Consider the following 9,027-nt stretch of genomic DNA (forward strand, 5'->3'; position numbering starts at 1 on the left):
TTCTATTTATTGACTTGGGTGGTGGTTACATATGTGTTGTTTCTAATGATTCATTTTGCTGCATATTTTTGTTTTGTGTACTTCTCTGTGTTTTTTTGTAATAAAAATATTAAAAATAAACTACAAGCATTGCCAAAAATGTTTGACCTAAATCTAACTTCCAGAGGACAGAGCAACAATGTAAATGTCACTACTAGGAAACAATCAGACAAAATATAGAACATTTCGTATAAGACAACTTGTCCACTCACTATAAAAAGTTGAAATCATTTTAAAAAAAAAAGGAGCGAATGCTCTAGAACAAAAAAGACAAAAGAAGCATAGCAACCACAGTAGTACAAGTAAACCTCAATGGGGAAAAAAGAAATTTAAGACATTTTAGGCACAAATAGAACATTTTAAATATGGACTCGATAATAAATAATAGTAAAGAGTTACTCTTAGGACCAGCCCGTGGCTCACTTGGGAGAGTGTGGTGCTGATAACACCAAGGCCACGGGTTTGGATCTCTATATAGATGTCTGGTTAGCTTACTGGGTGTGCGTGGTGCTGACAACACCAAGTCAAGAATTAAGATCCCTTACCGGTCATCTTTAAAAAAAAAAAGAATTACTCTTAATTTTTTCAGGTGTAGTAATAGTAGTATGGTAATGTAGTTGAATATCCTTCACCATATAAATGAATGTTGAAATATTCAGGGTTAGAAAACCTGAAAATAATATCTGAAAAAAATGCACACATACACAGAAATGTAGAGAGTCAGATTTAAACCAATAAAGGGAAATGTTAACTGTTCAATCAAGGTGGTGAATACTTATTGTACTGTTCTTTCAACCTTTCTATTGAAGTTTGAGAGTAGAAAGTTGAAAAATAATTGAATAATTAAATTATCTTTAAGAAAAGAAGGGAGGGAGGGAAAGAAAGGGAAAGATACGTAACTCATGGGGAAATCCTTAAATTCATTAGAAGAATAAATAACAAAAACAAAGCTATTAGTATGAATTGGCAATCATTTTTAAAAACAGATTTGAATAATCTTTCTATTTTCCATGTGTTCTCCACATCCCTCTTTTTAATTTCATATATTAGTCTAAATAAGATCAGAAAATAATTTTTCTTGTATGGTATTTTTTTCTATATGTTTTGAATAAACAATAAAACCACATGGTTCAAAACATAAAAAGCATAAAATATTGTACAACAAAAAGTACCCCCTCCCATGTCCATGTTATGTATCGTTTCAGAGATATGTTGTGCACTCATCAACGAATTCATATATATTAGTTCTTATATACTAATGGGACTTTTAAATTTAGGTTGCCCTTGCTGTTCCTTTGTTTTTTCCCCGGGATTATATTTGCTTTTTTCTCCAGCGGGTATGATTAAGTCATTACTTGGTGGACAGTGCCCTCTTGTGTAAGAAACTGAATTTTCAAGGGAAGTCTGACAAAAGGCGGAACAAATTTCTATGAATATTCTTTCACGGAATTACAATTGTAAAAGTTCCTTGAACTTTTACACGTAGTCTGTCCCCATGCCTTCAATAAGTCAGTTATGACCAGCCCCAAAGTATTAGTTCTTTTCTTTAAATCCTCAAAAGAAGGTGTTCCCGCACTTGCTTTAGTGATCTCATGCATATTTTGTATTTTTTGATCTCCAGAGCATTTTCACATCCATAATATTTTATCTGATTAGAACAGGAGTTATTGTTCTAATTTCCTATTGATATATACTGTCCTCCCTCAGAATCAGTGGGGGATTGGTTCCAGGACACCCATGGATATACCTAAATCCCTCGTAGTCTGTCCCCATGCCTTCAATAAGTCAGTTATGACCAGCCCCAAAGTATTAGTTTTTTTCTTTAAATCCTCAAAAGAAGGTGTTCCCGCACTTGCTTTAGTGATCTCATGCATATTTTGTATTTTTTGATCTCCAGAGCATTCTCACATCCATAATATTTTATCTGATTAGAACAGGAGTTATTGTTCTAATTTCCTATTGATATATACGGTCCTCCCTCAGAATCAGTGGGGGATTGGTTCCAGGACACCCATGGATATACCTAAATCCCTGATATACAATGGCATAGTATTTGCCTGTATAAACTGCACACATCCTCTCACATACTTTAAATCATCTATAGATTACTTATGATACCTAATACAACATAAACGCTATTTAAGCAGTTTTTTTTTTCTTTCCTTTTTGTCTTTTTTCGTGACCGACAATGGGATCGCAACCCTCGGTGTTGCGCCCACACCTCACTCAGCCAGTGAGCGGATGGTCTGCATGTGGGATCCGAACCTTCGGCAGGAGCGCCGCCACGCTCCCAAGCGGCGCACTGTAGCAGTGCGCCACACACGCTCCCAAGCGGCGCACTGTAGCAGTGCGCCACCGGGCCGGCCCTAAGCAGTTGTTATACTGAATTTTTATTTGTATTCTCTTTTTTATTGTCGTATTGTTATTTTTTATTGTTTGGGTTTTGTCCTGAATATTTTCCATGTGAGGTTGGTTCAATATTTTTTATTTTTTGGGTTTTGTCCTGAATATTTTCCATGTGAGGTTGGTTCAATCCACAGACATGGAACCCAGTTATTTTTTATTGTTTGGGTTTTGTCCTGAATATTTTCCATGTGAGGTTGGTTCAATCCACAGACATGGAACCCACAGATATGGAGGGCCATCTATAATTCATATACAATACAATTGGCCCATTTAAATTACACAACTCATTTTTACTATATCGGTAGAGTTGTGCAACTATCACCACAATTAATTTCAGCCCCAAAAGAAACTCCATACCTATAAGCCATCACTACCCATTCCTCCAACCCTACTCCCCACACCAGGCAACCACTAACCTACTTTTATTCTCTATAGATTTCTCTTTTCTGGATATTTAATACAAATGCAATCATAAAAGATGTGGCATGGCTTTTGTGACTCGCTTCTTTCATTTAGCATAATGTGTACAAAGTTCATTCATATTGTAGCATGTATCAGTACTGCCTTTTTTAAAATTGCTGGACAATATTCCATTGTATAAATGTACTATATTTTAATGACCCATTCATCCATTGATGGACATTTGGATTGTCTCTACTTTTAGGCTATTGTGAAAATTGTTGCTGCAGACATTCAATTGCCCTTCTTTTTACAGTTGCAGAGATGGAAATCTGAGCTGAAATGATCTCCCAAAAGCTCACAACAAAAGGACTTCAATTTGCCGATCGCCAACACCACCACCAACTACAGTGGCTCCCACAGCACCTAAGGACTCCTCACACCCTCAATTCACCTGAGGTCTTGTCATCTATCATCTCCGTTTTTCACCCTCAAAATGATCATTCCATCAGCTGCCACAGTCTCCCATCTCTTCCCCTCCCTTGAGCCTTTCCTCTGCATCTGCGAGAAGCTTTATCTTGACTTTATTCCCAAATTGATTTGACTGAACGTGGGGTTCCCCCTGAGATACCATTTCCAAACTCTTGTAAATGGGACATTTTCCTGTCATACCCCAGACCTAAAGAGCAGGAAGTGAGTCACCTCCTTCCTCTTCCAATACTGCTTCAAACAAGTTCTCTTTCCTGCTTGCGAAATCCCAGCTACAGAAGTTTAAGACAACAACACCCTCCTCGTCGCTGGAGCCCAGTGACTCCTGTTTACTCGCTCTCATTTAGAGACCACTCACTCTCAACTCCCATGGCTCAATGCCTTCGACTCTTCTCCATTCCTTTCAACTTTCTGAGTGACTCTAATATCCTTCCAGCCAAGGCACGCAGCACACTAGCCTCTCTCCTTTCCTTGAACTCCAGGGACCTTTCCTTCCACCTACTTCAGCTACTTCTAAGTTTTCACCCTAGATCTTATGGAATCAGGCCAATTCAGCAAATGAACAATTGTCAGGATTTACTTAATTCTTATGACTATTAATAAAGTTTACAAGTATATCGCACATTGGATGGGATAGATTTAACAGCTTTTGATGATTTCCTGCGACGTTTTAGTTGAGTAGTTTTACTTCATCTTCATAACAGCTTTTAAGGAATGTGCAGTTCACTCCTGATCTGATTCCTTGTTTTTGTAGCTGAAGGATGTGAGAGCAGAGAAGATGGAGGAAAGTTGGAGAGGGGTCTGGGAAGCACATAGCAAGCCTGGGCCCCTGATCCCAGACAGAGGGTCAGACTGATGGGCAGGGAGGTGGGCAAGACAGAAAATATATTCAGGAGTAGAAATATATTAATGACACACTCATATGTATCAATGTATGTTTTGCAATATATTTTGATTATGAAAGATTCTTACTAATAAATTTTTATGACCTCAGTGTCTTCTCTCTGCTCAGACAATAAATGTTCCTCCATTGCTCATATCCATCCTCTTCTGTCTTTTCTTCTGCTACTGCCTTAGTTTGCTCCAGTGTCTTTTTCCCATCTGGATTACTACTGGTAACCTCCAGGCTGCTCTCTCCTCTATTTAGATCCACACCATCTCTCAGGTGCCTTCTGGATCCACCATCTCTATTCCCCTCATCCTCACTGCTGCCAAATGAATCCTTCTCTGTTACACATCTGATCACATAACTCGCTTGCTTAATATCCCTCAGAGGTTCCCACAGCCTTTAGAGTAAAATCCAATTCGCTCATCACCTATTTCCTTGCACCTTACATGCAGAGCTGCTCTTATCCATTGGCACCTAGGGGCACCTAGGAGTAAAAATAAATTGTATGTTGATATATTATTTATTTTTCAATGACAATTATAAAAATGTCATATGTAAAGTCAATATAAAATCTTCTGAAGAAATTATATATCAAGTTTTTACATGAAATGATAGAAAGTTTAAAAGTGTAATCAAAATAATTGGGAACTCAAAGTCATCATGAAATAATTGGTTTTAAAAAATTAATCATAATAATCAGGAACTCAAAGCCACTATGAAGTAATCAATTTTTTAAATAATACTGTTACAAAGCATAGAAATAAATTTCTTTATGACTATTTCAGTGCTTACTTACTCTAATATCTTTTCTTCAGAAATACTCATGAGACTTGACAGTCTTTCTTATAACATTGTAGACCTTAGTGGTTTAAATTTTTTTTTTTAATTTTGAGAGTGTAAAATTGGCAGATCTAGTGGAAAAGAAAAATATTTTTGAGAGCTCCAAAAGAATTTACAAATGTGTTCAGTAAAGTATTTCCATAAATGTATTATAATAATTTAATAGGATTCATACTGATTATAGAAAATAACTCAAGGTTTTCAGATACTCATATATCAATGAACCATTGCTATCACATTTATGGAATCAGAATCTACTTTTTAATATGATTCCTTAGGTAATTCATGTGTACACTGAAGTTTGAGAAGCACTGACCTAGAAAAGCCTTGGTATTTCAGTATTATAAGCTTTTCATATTTTGAAAAAATAAAACAGTTTTATTGAGATATGATCGGTATATATAAAACTGCACATATTTAAAGTGTATAAATCAATGACTTTTGACATATGTATACACTAGGAAATTATCATCACAATTTTTCTTTTAATGATAATAGTGTGTATCTAATGTAGAAACAAAGAAAGTAAATGTGTTATTTGACGTTGGATCAAAGATGGCTTGATTGTGACATTTGCAGCCAAATTGAGACTTCTTACTCTTCTAGATTTTTTATGCTGAAAAGACTGGCATCAACATCAAGAGACTTAGTTTAGAATTAATAACACATGCTTTTTTTAATATGGTAAAAAAACATACACATAACAAAATTTACCGTATTAGCTATTTTTAAGAGTATAGTTCAATAGTATTAAGCATATTCACATTATTATAAAACAGATCACTGGAACTTTTTCATCATGCAAATCCAAAACTCTATACTCATTAAACAAATCTGTATCATAACAATTTTAATATACATATTGCCAAAGCAAGCACAATAACATATGCTTTTTAAAATATCATTTTATAGAATATCTTAATTCCTTTGATGCTTTCAAGAGCATTATTTACATTGAACTTAGTTCTGCATCATTTTAATTACACCATTATTTTGACTTAAAATATTATGCCAAATTAGTCCTAAGAAAATAATTTAAAGTGGGTGTCTTTAATTTATCCATATCTTGAGTTCTAGAATCCACATCTTTATTGATATTATCAATAATTTCTACAAAAGATTGCTTACTACCTATAATTGAGTTGTTAGTAGCCTGGTGATATCATATCAACTGTCCCACAGGGTACCGACGATAGTTTCAAATTTGTGTAGTAACTGTGTTTTTGATACATGACAACATGTTGTCGAAACCAAGAAGTAATTGTATAATTATTGCATGATATATATTATTTGATGCATAATTCAGTGTGTCAAAAGAGGTTCTTCTACTTCATCCATTACCAAGTTTAAAGACTGGATAGAACAAAGAATATAGAATGCCGTAGAATGTTTTCAGAGGGTCTTCTTTTGCAGTGTTATGTTTGCCACAAATACATGTGGCATTGTCATATTCCCGACATCTCAACTTATTTTGGATAACATTACAATTTGTTTAAAGTGTCTCCTAAAATGTGCATAATCCTTCCTCAGTTATGTCTTCTACTGGTGCAAAACCATTCAAAAAAGAAATGTCTATATTTTTTAAATCCACAGATCTAACAATAATTTTTAACTATTTCACATGATTTACATCTAGAATTGAATCTTAAAAATAGATAATATTTAGCATGTCTTACTTCATTCAAAATAATTTTATATATCACAGTTGCTATAATTTAAATTGTTTTTGTACTTCACTCCCTATATTGTATGTTGATGTTTGTATTCTGTGTAATGCATACCATAACATTATCAATTTTTGCTAAGGTATCTGCGTATGAAGAAAAATTGCAGCATCTCACTCAAATGTTTATTGTATTATCGTCGAATGTTAAATATAGCCTTGCCAAAAACTACAACTTGTATGTTATGTGCTTGACGATATCACACTGGTATAATCTCTGTTTGCTGCAAAGACATTAAATTTTATATTAATTTTGAATCATTTCAGTTCATGTTTACTAAGAATATAATATAAAATCTACTAATCTTTATGTTCATTTTTATACTTCAGATGCTTTTTTTTCCTTTCCCAAAGATTCTGCAATACAGACAAAATCCACAATCCTCTAAGGTAAAATAAAGTAATAAAAATGAAGTTTTTTCCTGCTTGGTCCCATCATCAGTAGGAAGAATTTATCTACAATAAGTTTCTGAAAAGCCCCACTCTGAACTATTCTTTGAAAAGTTAAAATTTCCTACTTAAAGTGGATAATTTGCAAGAGCATACTGTTTTTTAACATTCAAATTACTTGGCCATTACCTAGGAAGATTATTAGCATCTGCGAGCTTTGTTGTTTTTTTTTTTTTCCTCTTGGAGTTTTTCTTTATACTCTTCAATTACAGTTGCCACGAAAGTAGAAGATAAATTCTTAATCTATTTCATCAATGACATACCAGTGTTATGTTCCATTGAAATTAATCTCTTCCTTTTTTAAGCATTCTATATCTTTTTTCCAAAAGCTGTTTCATCAATCTAAAACATCACTTTTTTAAATGTTATTTTCTTATCCCCCTTGAGGTAAAAGCAGAGTTAGGGAAAACATGAAAACTCATAAAAATTCATGATTTAGTTGCAATTATGTCTTTGAGTATATTTCCTATTTTGAGTTTTACCTATTCTAATAAAAATTATCTGTGATGATGAATTTGCTAACCACTCTGATTTGATCACTACACATTGTATACATATATTGAAATATAACTCTGTACCCTGTAAATAGGTACAATCAATACATTTAAATTACATTTTAAAAAAAGAAATATTTACTCAGCATAACACAGATAAATGTAATTAAAAGTATTTAAATTGCTGTCAACAAGATCAACTCCTCTGTCTCCCAGTCATTCTCATACACGGCATGTATTTAGCCTTTCTGCCATGCATCTTTTTAATATTGACTGCCCATCCTTCATCCTATAATTTTTAACAAGAAAATGGAGTTGAGAGAGGGGAGAAAAAGGTTGCCACCTTAGCCCCAGAATCAGCCAAGGTCTTTTATGCTTTCTACTTTTAATCCAAATTATCCTGAAATCAGATTTACAACATATTGGTCAATGTATTGCTTCCTGTTAGCATATAAAGACAGTATCATACCTTAAAACAGAAAAGAAATTTTTATCTCCCCATAGAGCACACTGGAGAATTCAAAAATAGAAAATACTTGCCTTAGTCCATTCAGGCTGCTATAACAAAATAACTTAGACTGGGTAATTTATAAACAACAGAAATTTATTGCTTACAGTTCTGGAGGCTGGGAAGTTCAAGATCAAGGTGCCAGCAGATTCTGTTTCTGGCAAGAGCCTATTCGTCATAAATGGTGGCTTCTATGTGTCCTCAGATGGTGGAATGGGCAAATAGGATCTCTCTGGCCTCTTATACAAGGCCACTAATCCCATTTATGGCAGCTCTGCCCTTAGGACCTAATCATCTCCCAGATGTCTACCTCCCATCACCACTGCACTGGGGATTAAGTTTCAACATATGAATTCTCGGGCGGGGTGGTGGTGGTGGAGAATACAAACATTCTGGCCATAGCAATGCTTTAGACAGAATTCCATATGATTAACCTAAAATAGCAATGAAATAGCTAAAAGGCAAATACTAAATTTGAAGTTTTGCCTTGAATTCTCATTTAACTCTATTTTTATTGACACTGGTGTCCTCATTTATCTTTTATTAGGAGTGGCATTGCTGTTGAACTTCAAATTTTTTTAAAAGGTCTTTAATAAATCCAGATATTTATTATCTTATTATTCTATTGGCTCAACTGTTAAAAGACAAGGTAGTTAGCATATATAACCAAATTAGTACTCATTCGAGACTTTTCAAAATATCTGATCTAAAAACAATTTAAGTTGAATAAGTTTGGTGGGTGTATTTTTAAAACATTGTTTAGGTTCCATAAACACTAATATAAGATACA

General features: G+C 34.2%; 1 pseudogene; it reads right to left on the reverse strand.

Moving 5' to 3' along the window:
• Nucleotides 1-4,315: 4,315 nt before the first annotated feature.
• The window catches only part of LOC103600982, a 20,861-nt pseudogene continuing 16,149 nt past the window's right edge, over nt 4,316-9,027 (reverse strand).

This window comes from Galeopterus variegatus, unplaced genomic scaffold (assembly GCF_000696425.1).
Source record: "Galeopterus variegatus unplaced genomic scaffold, G_variegatus-3.0.2 Scaffold3534, whole genome shotgun sequence".
NCBI lineage: Eukaryota > Metazoa > Chordata > Mammalia > Dermoptera > Cynocephalidae > Galeopterus > Galeopterus variegatus.